This window comes from Bombina bombina, chromosome 3 (assembly GCF_027579735.1).
Source record: "Bombina bombina isolate aBomBom1 chromosome 3, aBomBom1.pri, whole genome shotgun sequence".
Lineage (NCBI taxonomy): Eukaryota > Metazoa > Chordata > Amphibia > Anura > Bombinatoridae > Bombina > Bombina bombina.
Genome location: NC_069501.1, coordinates 1284982027 through 1285004131, shown reverse-complemented (window position 1 = coordinate 1285004131; position 22105 = coordinate 1284982027).

Below are 22105 nucleotides of genomic sequence, written 5' to 3'. Positions count from 1 at the left end.
TGTATATACATATATATTTATGTGTTACTATATGTGTATACATATATATTTATGTGTTACTATGTGTATATACATATATATTTATGTGTTACTATGTGTATATATATATATATATACCTATATATTTATGTGATACTATGTGTATATACATATATATTTATGTGTTACTATGTGTATATACATATATATTTATGTGTTACTATGTGTATATACATATATATTTATGTGTTACTATGTGTATATACATATATATTTATGTGTTACTATGTGTATATACATATATATTTATGTGTTACTATGTGTATATATATATATACCTATATATTTATGTGATACTATGTGTATATACATTAATATTTATGTGTTACTATATGAATATACATATATATTTATGTGTTACTATGTGCGTATACATATATATTTATGTGTTACTATGTGTATATACATATATATTTATGTGTTACTATGTGTATATATATATATACCTATATATTTATGTGATACTATGTGTATATACATATATATTTATGTTACTATGTGTATATACATATATATTTATGTGTTACTATGTGTATATACATATATATGTATGTGTTACTATGTGTATATACAGATATATTTATGTATTACTATGTGTATATACATATATATTTATTTGTTTGTATGTGTATATACATATATATTTATGTGTTATTATATGTATATTCAGGAAAAAAGATACATTACCCCACTCCGTTTAAAAATATATTCTTTATTCAAAATAATTAAAAATTCTGATAGCAAAGAACAGTGACAACCTGCCACAGATATGGGGAGAGAGCGCAGCACACGGGCTATGTTACTATGTGTATATACATATATATTTATGTGTTACTATGTGTATATACATATATATTTATGTGTTACTTTGTGTATATACAGATATATTTATGTGTTACTATGTGTATATACATATATATTTATGTGTTACTATGTGTATATACAGATATATTTATGTGTTACTATGTGTATATTCATATATATTTATGTGTTATTATGTGTATATACATATATTTATGTGTTACTATGTGTATATACATATATATATTTATGTTACATATATATTTATGTTACTATTTGTATATACAGATATATTTAAGTGTTACTATGTGTATATACATTTATATTTATGTGTTACTATGTGTATATACACATATATTTATGTGTTAGTATGTGTATATATATATATGTGTGTGTGTTAGTATGTGTATATACATATATATGTATGTGTTACTATGTGTATATACATATATATTTATGTGTTACTATGTGTATATACATTTATATTTATGTGTTACAATGTGTATATACACATATATTTATGTGTTAGTATGTGTATATATATATATGTGTGTGTGTTAGTATGTGTATATACATATATATTTATGTGTTACTATGAGTATATACATATATATTTATGTGTTACTATAGGTGTATACATATATATTTATGTGTTACTATGTGTATATACATATATATTTATGTGTTACTATGTGTATATATATACCTATATATTTATGTAATACTATGTGTATATACATATATATTTATGTGTTACTATGTGTATATACATATATATTTATGTGTTACTATATGTGTATACATATATATTTATGTGTTACTATGTGTATATACATATATATTTATGTGTTACTATGTGTATATATATATATATACCTATATATTTATGTGATACTATGTGTATATACATATATATTTATGTGTTACTATGTGTATATACATATATATTTATGTTACTATGTGTATATACATATATATTTATGTGTTACTATGTGTATATACATATATATTTATGTGTTACTATGTGTATATATATATATACCTATATATTTATGTGATACTATGTGTATATACATTAATATTTATGTGTTACTATATGTATATACATATATATTTATGTGTTACTATGTGTGTATACATATATATTTATGTGTTACTATGTGTATATACATATATATTTATGTGTTACTATGTGTATATATATATACCTATATATTTATGTGATACTATGTGTATATACATATATATTTATGTTACTATGTGTATATACATATATATTTATGTGTTACTATGTGTATATACATATATATGTATGTGTTACTATGTGTATATACAGATATATTTATGTATTACTATGTGTATATACATATATATTTATTTGTTAGTATGTGTATATACATATATATTTATGTGTTATTATATGTTTATTCAGGAAAAAAGATACATTACCACACTCCGTTTAAAAATATATTCTTTATTCAAAATAATTAAAAATTCTGATAGCAAAGAACAGTGACAACCTGCCACAGATATGGGGAGAGAGCGCAGCACACGGGCTATGTTACTATGTGTATATACATATATATTTATGTGTTACTATGTGTATATACAGATATATTTATGTGTTACTATGTGTATATACAGATATATTTATGTGTTACTATGTGTATATTCATATATATTTATGTGTTATTATGTGTATATACATATATTTATGTGTTACTATGTGTATATACATATATATATTTATGTTACATATATATTTATGTTACTATTTGTATATACAGATATATTTAAGTGTTACTATGTGTATATACATTTATATTTATGTGTTACTATGTGTATATACATATATATTTATGTGCTACTATGTGTATATATATACCTATATATTTATGTAATACTATGTGTATATACATATATATTTATGTGTTACTATGTGTATATACATATATATTTATGTTACTATGTATATATATATATATATATATATATATATATATATATATATATTTATGTGTTACTATGTGTATATACAGTACATATATATTTATGTGTTACTATGAGTATATACATATATATTTATGTGTTACTATAGGTGTATACATATATATTTATGTGTTACTATGTGTATATACATATATATTTATGTGTTACTATGTGTATATATATACCTATATATTTATGTAATACTATGTGTATATACATATATATTTATGTGTTACTATGTGTATATACATATATATTTATGTGTTACTATATGTGTATACATATATATTTATGTGTTACTATGTGTATATACATATATATTTATGTGTTACTATGTGTATATATATATATATACCTATATATTTATGTGATACTATGTGTATATACATATATATTTATGTGTTACTATGTGTATATACATATATATTTATGTTACTATGTGTATATACATATATATTTATGTGTTACTATGTGTATATACATATATATTTATGTGTTACTATGTGTATATATATATATACCTATATATTTATGTGATACTATGTGTATATACATTAATATTTATGTGTTACTATATGAATATACATATATATTTATGTGTTACTATGTGCGTATACATATATATTTATGTGTTACTATGTGTATATACATATATATTTATGTGTTACTATGTGTATATATATATATACCTATATATTTATGTGATACTATGTGTATATACATATATATTTATGTTACTATGTGTATATACATATATATTTATGTGTTACTATGTGTATATACATATATATGTATGTGTTACTATGTGTATATACAGATATATTTATGTATTACTATGTGTATATACATATATATTTATTTGTTTGTATGTGTATATACATATATATTTATGTGTTATTATATGTATATTCAGGAAAAAAGATACATTACCCCACTCCGTTTAAAAATATATTCTTTATTCAAAATAATTAAAAATTCTGATAGCAAAGAACAGTGACAACCTGCCACAGATATGGGGAGAGAGCGCAGCACACGGGCTATGTTACTATGTGTATATACATATATATTTATGTGTTACTATGTGTATATACATATATATTTATGTGTTACTTTGTGTATATACAGATATATTTATGTGTTACTATGTGTATATACATATATATTTATGTGTTACTATGTGTATATACAGATATATTTATGTGTTACTATGTGTATATTCATATATATTTATGTGTTATTATGTGTATATACATATATTTATGTGTTACTATGTGTATATACATATATATATTTATGTTACATATATATTTATGTTACTATTTGTATATACAGATATATTTAAGTGTTACTATGTGTATATACATTTATATTTATGTGTTACTATGTGTATATACACATATATTTATGTGTTAGTATGTGTATATATATATATGTGTGTGTGTTAGTATGTGTATATACATATATATTTATGTGTTACTATATGTATATACATATATATTTATGTGTTACTATATGTATATACATAGATATTTATGCGTTACTAGGTGTATATACAGATATATTTATGTATTACTATGTTTATATACATATATATTTATGTGTTACTATGTGTATATACATATATATTTATGTGTTACTATGTGTATATACATATATATGTATGTGTTACTATGTGTATATACAGATATATTTATGTATTACTATGTGTATATACATATATATTTATGTGTTAGTATGTGTATATACATATATATTTATGTGTTAGTATGTGTATATACATATATATTTATGTGTCAGTATGTGTATATACAGATATATTTATCTATTACTATGTTTATATACATATATATCTATGTGTTACTATGTGTAAATACATATATATTTATGTGTTTTTATGTTTATATACATATATATTTATGTGTTAGTATGTGTATATACATAATTGATCCAGTAGAGAGGCGCACCACAGAGACAATCACTCCAAAGTAAAAGTAACTGTTAGTTTATTTTCGGCACATCGTTAAAAGCATATAACAGGGCACACAGGCCCAACAGGCTCACAGGTAAAAACACAACACAGGTGTGTCAGATAGGAGGATTCGTTTCTCCACCCCCTGCAGCAATCACGTTGGGAGTGAACCGAGCGCTACACACACAGAACCTCTTGTGTACTGTGTATATACATATACTGTATATATGTATGTGCTACTATGTTTATATACATATATATGTATGTGTTACTATGTGTATATACATATATATTTATGTGTTACTATGTGTATATACACATATATTTATGTATAAGTATGTGGATATACATATATATGTATGTGTTACTATGTGTATATACATATATATTTATGTGTTAGTATGTGTATATACATATATATATATTTATGTGTTATTATATGTATATATATATATATATATATATATATATATATGTGTGTGTGTTACTATGTGTATATACATATATATTTATGTGTTACTATGTGTATATACATATATATTTATGTGTTACTATGTGTATATACACATATATTTATGTGTTAGTATGTGTATATACATATACACTGTGTGCAGAATTATTAGGCAAATGAGTATTTTGACCACATCATCCTCTTTATGCATGTTGTCTTACTCCAAGCTGTATAGGCTCGAAAGCCTACTACCAATTAAGCATATTAGGTGATGTGCATCTCTGTAATGAGAAGGGGTGTGGTCTAATGACATCAACACCCTATATCAGGTGTGCATAATTATTAGGCAACTTCCTTTCCTTTGGCAAAATGGGTCAAAAGAAGGACTTGACAGGCTCAGAAAAGTCAAAAATAGTGAGATATCTTGCAGAGGGATGCAACACTCTTAAAATTGCAAAGCTTCTGAAGCGTGATCATTAAACAATCAAGCGTTTCATTCAAAATAGTCAACAGGGTCGCACGAAGCGTGTGGAAAAACCAAGGCGCAAAATAACTGCCCATGAACTGAGAAAAGTCAAGCGTGCAGCTGCCAAGATGCCACTTGCCACCAGTTTGGCCATATTTCAGAGCTGCAACATCACTGGAGTGCCCAAAAGCACAAGGTGTGCAATACTCAGAGACATGGCCAAGGTAAGAAAGGCTGAAAGACGACCACCACTGAACAAGACACACAAGCTGAAACGTCAAGACTGGGCCAAGAAATATCTCAAGACTGATTTTTCTAAGGTTTTATGGACTGATGAAATGTGAGTGAGTCTTGATGGGCCAGATGGATGGGCCCGTGGCTGGATTGGTAAAGGGCAGAGAGCTCCAGTCCGACTCAGACGCCAGCAAGGTGGAGGTGGAGTACTGGTTTGGGCTGGTATCATCAAAGATGAGCTTGTGGGGCCTTTTCGGGTTGAGGATGGAGTCAAACTCAACTCCCAGTCCTACTGCCAGTTTCTGGAAGACACCTTCTTCAAGCAGTGGTACAGGAAGAAGTCTGCATCCTTCAAGAAAAACATGATTTTCATGCAGGACAATGCTCCATCACACGCGTCCAAGTACTCCACAGCGTGGCTGGCAAGAAAGGGTATAAAAGAAGAAAATCTAATGACATGGCCTCCTTGTTCACCTGATCTGAACCCCATTGAGAACCTGTGGTCAATCATCAAATGTGAGATTTACAAGGAGGGAAAACAGTACACCTCTCTGAACAGTGTCTGGGAGGCTGTGGTTGCTGCTGCACGCAATGTTGATAGTGAACAGATCAAAACACTGGCAGAATCCATGGATGGCAGGCTTTTGAGTGTCCTTGCAAAGAAAGGTGGCTATATTGGTCACTGATTTGTTTTTGTTTTGTATTTGAATGTCAGAAATGTATATTTGTGAATGTTGAGATGTTATATTGGTTTCACTGGTAAAATTAAATAATTGAAATGGGTATATATTTGTTTTTTGTTAAGTTGCCTAATAATTATGCACAGTAATAGTCACCTGCACACACAGATATCCCCCTAAAATAGCTATAACTAAAAACAAACTAAAAACTACTTCCAAAACTATTCAGCTTTGATATTAATGAGTTTTTTGGGTTCATTGAGAACATGCTTGTTGTTCAATAATAAAATTAATCCTCAAAAATACAACTTAATAATTCTGCACTCCCTGTATATGTATGTGTTACTATGTGTATATACATATATATGTATGTGTTAGTATGTGTATATACATATATATGTATGTGTTAGTATGTGTATATACATATATAGTTATGTGTTACTATGTGTATATACATATGTATTTATGTGTTACTATGTGTATATACATATATATTTATGTGTTACTATGTGTATAGTGTAAACAAGGAGGAACGGATGCCCATATAGTAAGATAAAAAGTTCTTTATTTCAAAAAGTAATTAAAAGTTGCAAATGGGGCAACAGTCAAGAAAACAGGTGTAAGACAGGCGTGACACCTATGGGCTTACATGTTTCGGCGCTTAGCCGTAATCATAGCCTCAGGTGTGACAATTGGCAGTGAGTTTAAAAGAAGTACAATGCATGCTGGTTGGTTAAAAGATACAAACAAAACACGCCTATTTTACACAACAGTAAAAAGCATTGGAAATTAACCCTAGATGCCGTGTAAGCTCGCAAGCATCACCAAACCTAAAGATTGATAGAAAGAGGGGGAAAGTGAGAGAAAGGGGCAAAGTAAATAGCCAATGAAAAATAATAATAATATATAACAGTATGGAAAAAGCCTAAGTGTATACTTAAGTAAAAAAAGCAATAAAGACATAATGAAGTATAAGGCATGGAGCAAAAAAGACAAGGGCAGAAAACACAAACCAAAAAATATATGTATGTATGTATAACCCTGACATATTGCTCGAGCATGTAATATAAATATAAATTATAACATGATTATTGATAATAATAATACAATCACTTTCTTATTAATAAGAGTATATAGTAAAATAAATTTACTCTCAATTTGAAAAATATATATATATGGTTGCATGTGAGTGGTGATGGGATATTAAGGACTCATGAAATTATTCCCAGAAGTTGATTAGATCATATTTTGAGTTTAAACCCAAAGGGAGTCTGGTTTTTAAGGTAAAAATCCAGAACACCTCTCTTTTGGCCAGCGTCTCATCTAAGTTACCTCCTCTATTAGGAATTTTAGCTTTTTCTATAGCTGCCCATCTAAAAGTGTCTAAACTGCTTTTATGTTTAGTGACAAAGTGTTGGACCAATGGGGTAGACGATTTCCCTTTGGATATGGTAGAAAAATGTTCCCTAATTCTAGAGTTGACATCCCTAGAGGTCAACCCTATGTATTGCACCTTGCACGCTGTGCACAAAATTAGGTACACCACATAGGTACTTTGACAGTTAAGACATGTCTTAATGGGATAAGTCTGACCAGTGACTGTAGAGGAGAATGTAGGAGTAGTAAGGACATAGTCACAGGGCTTGCATCTGCGGTGGCCACATTTATACATCCCCAAATGTTGTAACCATGAGCTGGTAGAATTTTGTGTTTGTTTGAGTTGTGTAGGGGCCAGGATAGATGCAAGCGTGGGACACTTTTTATAGGAACATCTGAACCCATTTTTAACCGTCTCTTGTAATTTATCGTCGGCGGCAAGTAAGGGGAAATGTTTCTTGATAATGGTGCAGATCTGTGAATATTGTTCACTGAAAGTCGTCACAAAGTGGACTTTATTGTGAATCTCAGAACTCTTATTTGGTTTGTCACATAACAAGGTTGTTCTGTCCATTTTGTCTACTTTGTGTCTGGCTGTTTTTATATGTGTGCGAGTGTACTTTCTATCCTTAAGCCTCTTTTCAAGACTATTAGCCTCCTGGATGTAATCCGATGTCATACTGCAATTCCTTTTTAAGCGGACAAATTGTCCCTTAGCTACTGCAGAAGCAGTATTAGACGGATGACAACTGGACGCATGCAGGAGGGTATTGCCTGTAATAGGCTTACGGTAAACTGTAGTGTGTATAGGTCCCTTGGCATCTCCAGTGAGAGTCAAGTCTAGGTAGTTGATGGACCTAGAGTCTGAGACAAAAGTAAAGCAGAGACTAAGGTCATTAGTGTTGAGATATTCTACAAAAGAAGGAATTTGTGTTTTCGGTCCAGACCATATCAATAAAAGGTCGTCTATATATCTCTGATAAAAACAGATAGACGATTTGAAAGGATTACCATCTCCAAAGATGTGGTATTGTTCCCATTTCCCAAGGTATAAGTTGGCATACGAGGGGGCATATTTGGCCCCCATCGCCGTACCACATCTTTGGAGAAAGTATTTACCTTCAAAGGCGAAAAAATTGTGTGTCAGAAGGAAAGTTAAAACCCGCACAATGTATGCCTGAAAATCCTGTGTATAGTCCGTAGCAGTAGCAAGAAAATATTCAACCGCCTCAATGCCCTCTTTGTGGGGAATAGTGGAATAAAGGGAGACCACATCGACAGAGATCCATGTGTAATTTTGTTCCCATTTGAGGTCAGTGAGGAGGTTGAGTATGTGTTTGGAGTCACGGGTGTAAGATGGTAACGCTAGTACCAAAGGCTGGAGAATAGCATCCAGCCATTGGGACAGGCGCTCCAGTAGTGAGTCAACTCCACTCACTATTGGACGTCCCCTTACTTCTTCCAGGGATTTGTGAACTTTTGGAAACAGATGGAATAGTGGCATTTTCGGATTTGATACAGAAAGATAAGAAGCTGTATTAGCATCAATGTAGCCATATTCTACACCGTCATCCAAAATATCAGTAAGAATACTTTTGTATTCATAGGTAGGATTGTGTGATAAAGTGACATAATCATGAGAGTTGCTTAATTGTCGGTTAGCCTCTGCTAAGTAGTCAATTTTGTCCATAACAACTATGGTGCCGCCTTTGTCGGCAGGACGTACCACCAGTTGGTCATTATGTTGAAGCATGTTAAGTGCTTGTCTAAGTCTGTAGGGAAGATTAGAAGGTGATCTATTACAGTCTGACTTTAGTCTTAATAAATCGGCTTCGACACGAGAGTAAAAAGTCTCGATAACTGTACCCCTGCTTTGGATAGGATAAAAAGAAGATTTATCCTTAAAAGAAGTGCCACAGTTAACAGCTCCTAAGGTGCTGTCTGTTTCCAAAGCTAAATTTTGTAGGGAGACTACATCACATGTTTCAGAAAAAGTCAAAGTATGCGAAGCTTGTATAGTGTTAGTACGTGCTGATGGGATAGGTTCAGGTTGGGTGGAAGGAGTGTCGCAAAAATATTTTTTTAGAGTAATATTTCGAATGAATTTGTTAAAATCTATCATCGTCTGAAACAGGTCAAATTGGTAGGTGGGAGCAAAACCCAAACCTAAGCTTAATAGCTCAACTTGATCTTTTGTTAGTTGAGTTGATGATAGATTTATAACATTATTCATTTGTATTTTGTCTGGCTGCGATTTGTCCTCACTGGATATCTCTCCTGGTTGAGTGAGGCTCGCGCAGATGAACCCCCCACCCCCTGAGGCGGCTGGCCCATGGGAAAAACCTGATCAAGCAAAGACTGTTCTTGTATTGCTGGATTACCACCATGTTGTGCTTTAGTGGCCATTATACTCTGAGTAGGTGTATATTTAGAGACTGTGAGCTGAGAATTGTGCATATCTCTATCTTTGGAATTAGTAGATAATTGTATTGAAGTATTTGTACCGGGTACTGAAGTATTTTTCAGAATACCCGATTGTGAGTTGGATGCGGTATTCATTAGAGTGTTAGTATCAGTGATTTCCTCTGTACCTGACGTGTATTCATCTGATGACCTATCAGTGTCACTGTCAGAAAAGGTAACTTGTTTCGATTGTTTATGTCTGTTTCTATGTCTACGTTGTCCTCTATGGTTATTGGACCGTGGCAAACTGCGTCTGTAATCAGACCGCTGCTTCCTATTCCAGATATAGACAGAGTTTTTAAGATAATCTGTCTTATCTCTAAGGAATTTCGTATGTTTATTCTCCATGATAATTTGTTTGCCACGTACCAATGATTGTTGCAAGATGTTATCAAATTTTGGAAAATCTGGATCAATGCTTCGTGTGTTAAGTTCAATTTGTAAACTATCAATTTCAGCTTTAATAATGTTAAGTTGGTATGTTCTATAGCGTATCAGCAAAGACATTAATTGAAAAGAGCATTCAGTGAGAACATTGTTCCAATCATTCACAAAATCCTGGTCAGAAGTGTCAACCTCAAAGGTGGGAAATTTAAGTAATCTAAGGCCTCTGGGAATCATCTTGGCCTTGATATAGGACTGGAAGGTCCAGATGTCCCACTGAGCTTTTGTCTCCTTAAATAATAAAGTCTCCATAGTATCGAAGAGGGTGCTCAGTGAGAGACTTGATTTATCATCTGAAAAGATTTTATCACAGTCCAGGGGTGGATTAGTGCGAGCTGTTGCAGGCATAAGGGAAAAAAACTGTTGTACTGTTGCTGTGCCCTCCATTGCAAATAATGAACGTTAGAAATATATATAAATAAATGAATTAATGTCCATATATTATGAAAAAGTCTTTATATAAGTAGAAAGCCCTCTGTAGACAACAAATCTGAGTGTACCGGGTATCACCAGTAATACCCTAAATGAAGTAGTAGGGAGGGAGGGTTTGTACACTCGCGGATATGTGTCTATGCTAGAAAGATTATAGTTCACATGAAGAGTTGAAATATCTCATAGAAATGCAAATAAATATGCAAATAAATGTGCAGATTAAAGTTGGTCCCGGGACTTCAGTCCAACTGCCCCCCACTCACCGGTCAGCTGATAGACTGATTCTCTTCACCCACCCGGGGGTGAGCCGTCCGTTAGTATAAGAAACTCCAAAAGCCACCTGGGGAACTCCAAAGTGCGTGCTAGCCGGAACCTATCTTCGGCATATACAAACGCATCCGCATCTGCGCTGGTGTCCCTATGGAAAGGCAGAGTAAGAAGACAGACGGCAATCCGTGCGAATTGGCAATGATCCAAATTGCTCTCTTCGGCATTCAGCGTGTGCGTGCGTGAGTGTCGGGGGGCGTGGTGTGGTAGTCTTCACCCGGGATGACAACGTAAGCAGGGCTGTAGTGAGATGGGTATCCGTAGTCTGGTGTTAAGCCATAGTGTAAACAAGGAGGAACGGATGCCCATATAGTAAGATAAAAAGTTCTTTATTTCAAAAAGTAATTAAAAGTTGCAAATGGGGCAACAGTCAAGAAAACAGGTGTAAGACAGGCGTGACACCTATGGGCTTACATGTTTCGGCGCTTAGCCGTAATCATAGCCTCAGGTGTGACAATTGGCAGTGAGTTTAAAAGAAGTACAATGCATGCTGGTTGGTTAAAAGATACAAACAAAACACGCCTATTTTACACAACAGTAAAAAGCATTGGAAATTAACCCTAGATGCCGTGTAAGCTCGCAAGCATCACCAAACCTAAAGATTGATAGAAAGAGGGGGAAAGTGAGAGAAAGGGGCAAAGTAAATAGCCAATGAAAAATAATAATAATATATAACAGTATGGAAAAAGCCTAAGTGTATACTTAAGTAAAAAAAGCAATAAAGTGTATACTTAAGTAAAAAAAGCAATAAAGACAAATAAATAAAAAATAAAGCAATTTATTCTTTTTATCCTATCCAAAGCAGGGGTACAGTTATCGAGACTTTTTACTCTCGTGTCGAAGCCGATTTATTAAGACTAAAGTCATACTGTAATAGATCACCTTCTAATCTTCCCTACAGACTTAGACAAGCACTTAACATGCTTCAACATAATGACCAACTGGTGGTACGTCCTGCCGACAAAGGCGGCACCATAGTTGTTATGGACAAAATTGACTACTTAGCAGAGGCTAACCGACAATTAAGCAACTCTCATGATTATGTCACTTTATCACACAATCCTACCTATGAATACAAAAGTATTCTTACTGATATTTTGGATGACGGTGTAGAATATGGCTACATTGATGCTAATACAGCTTCTTATCTTTCTGTATCAAATCCGAAAATGCCACTATTCCATCTGTTTCCAAAAGTTCACAAATCCCTGGAAGAAGTAAGGGGACGTCCAATAGTGAGTGGAGTTGACTCACTACTGGAGCGCCTGTCCCAATGGCTGGATGCTATTCTCCAGCCTTTGGTACTAGCGTTACCATCTTACACCCGTGACTCCAAACACATACTCAACCTCCTCACTGACCTCAAATGGGAACAAAATTACACATGGATCTCTGTCGATGTGGTCTCCCTTTATTCCACTATTCCCCACAAAGAGGGCATTGAGGCGGTTGAATATTTTCTTGCTACTGCTACGGACTATACACAGGATTTTCAGGCATACATTGTGCGGGTTTTAACTTTCCTTCTGACACACAATTTTTTCGCCTTTGAAGGTAAATACTTTCTCCAAAGATGTGGTACGGCGATGGGGGCCAAATATGCCCCCTCGTATGCCAACTTATACCTTGGGAAATGGGAACAATACCACATCTTTGGAGATGGTAATCCTTTCAAATCGTCTATCTGTTTTTATCAGAGATATATAGACGACCTTTTATTGATATGGTCTGGACCGAAAACACAAATTCCTTCTTTTGTAGAATATCTCAACACTAATGACCTTAGTCTCTGCTTTACTTTTGTCTCAGACTCTAGGTCCATCAACTACCTAGACTTGACTCTCACTGGAGATGCCAAGGGACCTATACACACTACAGTTTACCGTAAGCCTATTACAGGCAATACCCTCCTGCATGCGTCCAGTTGTCATCCGTCTAATACTGCTTCTGCAGTAGCTAAGGGACAATTTGTCCTCTTAAAAAGGAATTGCAGTATGACATCGGATTACATCCAGGAGGCTAATAGTCTTGAAAAGAGGCTTAAGGATAGAAAGTACACTCGCACACATATAAAAACAGCCAGACACAAAGTAGACAAAATGGACAGAACAACCTTGTTATGTGACAAACCAAATAAGAGTTCTGAGATTCACAATAAAGTCCACTTTGTGACGACTTTCAGTGAACAATATTCACAGATCTGCACCATTATCAAGAAACATTTCCCCTTACTTGCCGCCGACGATAAATTACAAGAGACGGTTAAAAATGGGTTCAGATGTTCCTATAAAAAGTGTCCCACGCTTGCATCTATCCTGGCCCCTACACAACTCAAACAAACACAAAATTCTACCAGCTCATGGTTACAACATTTGGGGATGTATAAATGTGGCCACCGCAGATGCAAGCCCTGTGACTATGTCCTTACTACTCCTACATTCTCCTCTACAGTCACTGGTCAGACTTATCCCATTAAGACATGTCTTAACTGTCAAAGTACCTATGTGGTGTACCTAATTTTGTGCACAGCGTGCAAGGTGCAATACATAGGGTTGACCTCTAGGGATGTCAACTCTAGAATTAGGGAACATTTTTCTACCATATCCAAAGGGAAATCGTCTACCCCATTGGTCCAACACTTTGTCACTAAACATAAAAGCAGTTTAGACACTTTTAGATGGGCAGCTATAGAAAAAGCTAAAATTCCTAATAGAGGAGGTAACTTAGATGAGACGCTGGCCAAAAGAGAGGTGTTCTGGATTTTTACCTTAAAAACCAGACTCCCTTTGGGTTTAAACTCAAAATATGATCTAATCAACTTCTGGGAATAATTTCATGAGTCCTTAATATCCCATCACCACTCACATGCAACCATATATATATATTTTTCAAATTGAGAGTAAATTTATTTTACTATATACTCTTATTAATAAGAAAGTGATTGTATTATTATTATCAATAATCATGTTATAATTTATATTTATATTACATGCTTGAGCAATATGTCAGGGTTATACATACATACATATATTTTTTGGTTTGTGTTTTCTGCCCTTGTCTTTTTTGCTCCATGCCTTATACTTCATTATGTCTTTATTGCTTTTTTTACTTAAGTATACACTTAGGCTTTTTCCATACTGTTATATATTATTATTATTTTTCATTGGCTATTTACTTTGCCCCTTTCTCTCACTTTCCCCCTCTTTCTATCAATCTTTAGGTTTGGTGATGCTTGCGAGCTTACACGGCATCTAGGGTTAATTTCCAATGCTTTTTACTGTTGTGTAAAATAGGCGTGTTTTGTTTGTATCTTTTAACCAACCAGCATGCATTGTACTTCTTTTAAACTCACTGCCAATTGTCACACCTGAGGCTATGATTACGGCTAAGCGCCGAAACATGTAAGCCCATAGGTGTCACGCCTGTCTTACACCTGTTTTCTTGACTGTTGCCCCATTTGCAACTTTTAATTACTTTTTGAAATAAAGAACTTTTTATCTTACTATATGGGCATCCGTTCCTCCTTGTTTACACTATGGCTTAACACCAGACTACGGATACCCATCTCACTACAGCCCTGCTTACGTTGTCATCCCGGGTGAAGACTACCACACCACGCCCCCCGACACTCACGCACGCACACGCTGAATGCCGAAGAGAGCAATTTGGATCATTGCCAATTCGCACGGATTGCCGTCTGTCTTCTTACTCTGCCTTTCCATAGGGACACCAGCGCAGATGCGGATGCGTTTGTATATGCCGAAGATAGGTTCCGGCTAGCACGCACTTTGGAGTTCCCCAGGTGGCTTTTGGAGTTTCTTATACTAACGGACGGCTCACCCCCGGGTGGGTGAAGAGAATCAGTCTATCAGCTGACCGGTGAGTGGGGGGCAGTTGGACTGAAGTCCCGGGACCAACTTTAATCTGCACATTTATTTGCATATTTATTTGCATTTCTATGAGATATTTCAACTCTTCATGTGAACTATAATCTTTCTAGCATAGACACATATCCGCGAGTGTACAAACCCTCCCTCCCTATTACTATGTGTATATACATATATATTTATGTGTTAGTATGTGTATATACATATATATTTATGTGTTACTATATGTATATACATATATATTTATGTGTTAGTATGTGTATATACATATATATGTATGTGTTAGTATGTGTATATACATATATATTTTTGTGTTAGTATGTGTATATACATATATATTTATGTGTTACTATGTGTATATACATATATATTTATGTGTTAGTATGTGTATATACATATATATTTATGTGTTAGTATGTGTATATACATATATATTTATGTGTTAGTAAGTGTATATACATATATATTTATGTGTTATTATGTGTATATACATATATATTTATGTGTTACTATGTGTATATACATATATATTTATGTGTTACTATGTGTATATACATATATATTTATGTGTTACTATGTGTATATACATATATATTTATGTGTTATTATGTGTATATACATATATATGTATGTGTTAGTATGTGCATATACAGATATATTTATGTGTTACTATGTGTATATATATGTATGTGTTAGTATGTGTATATACATATATATTTATGTGTTACTATGTGTATATACATATATATTTATGTGTTACTATATGTATATACATATATATTTATGTGTTATTATGTGTATATACAGATATACTTATGTGTTACTATGTGAAAATACATATATGTATGTGTTACTATGTGTATATACAGATATATGTATGTGTTACTATGTGTATATACATATATATTTATGTGTTAGTATGTGTATATACATATATATTTATGTGTTATTATATGTATATACATATATATTTATGTGTTAGTATGTGTATATACATATATATTTATGTGTTAGTATGTGTATATACAGATATATGTATGTGTTACTATGTGTATATACATATATATTTATGTGTTACTATGTGTATATACAGATATATTTATGTGTTACTATGTGTATATACATATATATTTATGTGTTACTATGTGTATATACATATATATTTATGTTACTATGTGTATATACAGATATATTTATGTGTTACTATGTGTATATATATTTATGTGTTAGTATGTGTATATACATATTTATGTATGTGCTACTATGTGTATATACAGATATATTTATGTATTACTATATATATATATATATATGTGTGTGTGTGTGTGTGTGTTAGTATGTGTATATACATATATATCTATGTGTTACTATGTGTATATACATATATATTTATGTGTTACTATATGTATATACAGATATATTTATGTGTTACTATATATATATATATATATATATATATATATGTGTGTGTGTGTGTGTGTTATTATGTGTATATACATATATATTTATATGTTACTATGTGTATATACATATATATTTATGTGTTACTATATATATATATATATATATATATATATATATGTGTGTGTGTGTGTGTGTGTGTGTGTTAGTATGTGTATATACATATATATTTATGTGTTAGTATGTGTATATACATATATATTTATGTGTTAGTATGTGTATATACATATATATTTATGTGTTACTATGTGTATATACAGATATATTTATGTGTTACTATGTTTATATACATATATATTTATGTGTTACTATGTGTATATACATATATATTTATGTGTTATTATGTGTATATACATATATATTTATGTGTTAGTATGTGTATATACATATACTGTATATATGTATATGCTACTAAGTTTATATACATATATATTTATGTGTTACTATGTGAAAATACATATATATGTATGTGTTACTATGTGTATATACATATATATGTATTTGTTAGAATGTGTATATACATATATATGTATGTGTTACTATGTGTATATAATACAGATATATGTATGTGTTACTATGTGTATATACAGATATATTTATGTGTTACTATGTGTATATACATATATATGTATGTGTTACTATGTGTATATACAGATATATTTATGTGTTATTATGTGTATATGCTTATATATTTATGTGTTATTATGTGTATATACATATATATTTATGTGTTATTATATGTATATACATATATATTTATGTGTTATTATGTGTATATACATATATTTTTATGTGTTACTATGTGTATATACATATAATATTTACTATGCAATCATGTTTTTATCCAACAGCATTGTTAGTTAGGTTCTCTTATTGTTTAAAGGGACAGTATACTGTAAAATAGTTTTTCCCTTAATGTGTTTACAATTGCTTTTTTTACCAACTGCAGAGTAAAAAATGTATGAAAATTAGCTTTTTAAGGCTTATTTGTGTATATTAAAGCTCTGATTTTGTGTTTTGAAGCCACAACCTAATAAAATGGGTTGAGCTTGTAGGTATAATCCGATCTCATTACTGTATCACATTGTGCAAATATACCTGCTTCTTTATCTTATATCTGTCCTTAAAACAATCACCAGTACTTTGAGAGAACAATGGAAAATCAACATTTTATTACCTTATCTCTGCTATATCGGACTGGGAGTGAAATTTCTTCTGCTGGCTGTGTTTACAAAGCTTATCTATAGCTGGTACGCGCGGCCACAAACTTTCAGAATAGGTGGGGATACCACATGCTAAATCAACAATTTCAAATGCCAATATAAGGGTAAAGGAGCTACTTGTAAACAATTTAATACACTCCAGCAGGTAAAGTGGATCATTGGGAACAAATTAAAGGGGAGAACATTTTTGAGTAAACTGTCCCTTTAAGTATATTATCACTTGTTACTTGTTAGCAATTAATGGCAACCAATAGATACTCACTACTGCTTTTAAATACTGGCGGTTTTCACTAAGAAAATTATGTCTATGAGTAAGGCCGTGTGCCGAAACATGTTAGACTTTTTTCGTTTGAGTACTGTCAATTTTTAACATTGACCAATAAATTGGTCGTTTTAATTTAATTCAAGACCGTATCCGGCTTTTTTTCTCTCTTTTTGTATCTATATATATATATATATATATATATATATATATATATATATATATATATATATATATGTGTTACTATGTGTATATACAGTACATATATATTTATGTGTTACAAAAGGTGAAGCCAGAGCAAAAACACCTGACGCGTTTCGCGCATGCGCACATGCGCTTCATCAGAGGTGATGTGTTCAAGGTGTGAATGGGCTTATATACAGCAAAGTAGCCAATCCAGGTATCTTTAGGTAAATGGGTCAACAGTTACACCTGTAGTATGTGATAAGATCGTTTGCTGTAAACAAGGCATCCACTCAATCTTTCTCTTATAGATAAATATATATGTGTAAATAATTAAATTCTAACACTTCATATGTGGAAGTCTATAAGTGTGTATAAACATATATCGTGATATATTCAATAACAATTTTTTATATAAGCAATAGAAAAAATACAATTCATAAATACAACAATAACTAATAACTAATAATCTTAAGGATCTAAACATAAATAAATAAATAGATGATACTAATAAGTGAGGATGGGACACAAAGTACTAGTTATGAACCTTGGAAGTGATAATAAAAAAATATATATATATAAATGTAGATATAAACTTTGTTTCCAGAATAGTAAATAAATAAAAATTGGATAGCTAATTATAGATCCAATCTTAACCTTGTAGCTATCTCTTATAGAAAAGGAAAAGAAAATAAAAAAAAAAATTTTTGAAAACATATTCCCTAAGCAAGGGAACACAATAAATATTTGTTTGTATCATTTAATAAAAAAGAAAGAAAAGAAAACGATCTAATTTTAAATGAGGGAATTTCACTATAGTAATAAGTAATTTTGCTATATCAGTTTTCAAATACATTTTAATTTTAAATTTTAAATTCTTAGTTAGAACAGACTAGGGAACTAATGAGTTATATTTATTTATTTATTCATATTCATTAGTTAGGGAACAGTCAAAAACTAGCTTTTGTAGTAACTCACTTTTTTAGCACACTTTTTTTAAACAAATCAATAAAGGGATTATGTAAGAATTAGATAACAGGATAGCATGGGGCCTATTCAACAAATAAATCAACATCCATCCTCTTGTTGATGCCCTCTGGTGCTCTTGTATGTAATTTTACAATCCAAAAGACTTCTTTTTTCCTTAGGCTTTTTTCCCTATCTCCTCCTCTGGGATGTTTTTTAATCAGGTCAATGCCTATGAATGAGAAATATCTAGAACCTATACCATGGAGTCTGAAGTGTTTAGCTACAGGTGTTCTAGGCTCTTTTTCATCCAAAGAGCGCAGATGCTCACAGATCCTATCTTTCAGTGGGCGAGTAGTTATGCCCACATATTGGCAGGAGCAAAATAGGCAATTAACCAAGTAAACTACATATTGAGAATTACAATCAATCCTGTCCCTAATCTGAAATGTTTGGTTCGTCACATGTGAGGAAAAAGTGTCTGTCACAGTTATGCTTGTACACCCTTTACATGGTACATGGCCACATTTAAAGCATCCTGATTTTAGACTTAGCCAATTGGAGCCTACTGTTACTTTTTCAGTGAATTGCTTACTAGTTATTTCTCTTATGGTAGGGGCTTTTCGTGCTATGCACTTGATTCCAGATGTTAAGATGTCTTTTAAAGCTTCATCACCTTTTAAAATGGTTAGATTATTCTTGACTATACTACAAATCTGATTATATTGTTTACTAAATTGTGTAACAAACAGGAGATTTTGACTAGGCATCACAGCCCTGTTAGATCTCTTGTTCCTCTCCAGATTATTCCTTCCTTGTAGTAAGTCCTGTCTATCTAGAGTTGCTATTTGTTTTTCTGTTTGTAGTAATAGATTTCTTTGATATCCCCTATCTGTCAGTCTATTTGTCAATTCTCTAGCCTGGGAACAATATTCTGTTAGTTCTGTACAGTTTCTCCTAAGGCGCAAGTATTGGGCCTTCGGTATGCCTCTCTTAAGGTGGTCGAGATGGCAAGAGACAGCTCTCAGTATTGTATTTCTGGCCAGGGGTTTGCGATAAGTACATGTGGAAATGTTATTGTCTGATGCCTTTAGGTTCAGGTCCAAAAAGTCAATAGTATAATTATGTGTCTGTGCTGTAAATGTCAAATTATATTCATTTTCGTTCAGATATTCTGTTAATTTATCTACATTACAACTATCCCTAGTCTCCCAGATAACAATAATGTCGTCTATAAAACGACCATAAAGTATGATATTGTTTTTATATGGAAATGAATCTGAGAAGATCATATTAAGTTCTAACCACCCCATATAAATATTGGCAAAGGCTGGGGCAAATTTTGCCCCCATCGCCGTGCCTCGTCTTTGTAGGTAATAAGTACCCTGAAAGATGAAAAAATTATCTTTCAAAAGGAACTCAGCTACCTGAACAATAAATGTTATAAATTCATGACTGTAATCTGAGTATCTATGTAGCATAAAATCAATGGCTTCTAATCCTTTTGAATGGGGGATATTCGAATATAGAGCAGTCACGTCAATAGTAGTCCATACATAGGAATCATTCCACGTAAGATCTGTAATTTGTGTAAGCAAATTTGTACTGTCTTTAATATATCCAGGGAGAGCCACCATGATTGGTTGAAGGATGTGGTCGAGCCAGCCACCCAATCTTTCGCACAAAGACCCATTGCTGGCAACAATGGGTCGTCCAGGGGGATTCTTAAGTCCCTTATGAATTTTGGGTGCAATACGGAAGTATGGGGTGGTCGGCTCTTCCACATATAAATATTCTGTTAATTCTCTAGTCATGAAATTATGTTCTATTGCATGGTCCAACAAATGGCTAAGTTTATTTTTGAAGGAGGTGGTGGGATTGAATGTTAGTTTAGTATATAACATACAATCACTCAATTGATTCTCAACTTCACCTATGTAATCTTTTTTTATTTAAAACCACCACCGCCCCTCCCTTGTCAGCCTGGACTATGACTAGATCTTTATTTTTTTGAAGTCTGATTAGTGCTTGTCTCTGCCGTCGAGTAAGGTTGTCCCTAGGTATATTAAAAGGGTTATTCTCAGTGTTTCTGAATAAGTCAGTAAGTTCCTTTTCTACTACTCTCTGGTATATATCTAATAGGTGATGTCTAGCATGAATTGGGTAAAAGTGAGATGTGTTTTTAAATTTAAAAGATGTGCAATTGTCAACCAAAGTGTCAGGAGTTCTAATAGATTCCTGCTGTAAAGAAGTTAAATTAGTGAGATCTAGAAAATCAGTATACTTAAGTCCTACAGTATCATATTTGGTAGGTATATGAGTTGTTAGAGGTAAGTGATCCATTGGATAGTCTTTAAAATGTCTTTTCAAGACAATCTTGCGAACAAATTTATTAATGTCTATAAGTGTGTTCACAAAATCAAATTTATGTGATGGTGCATATGACAAGCC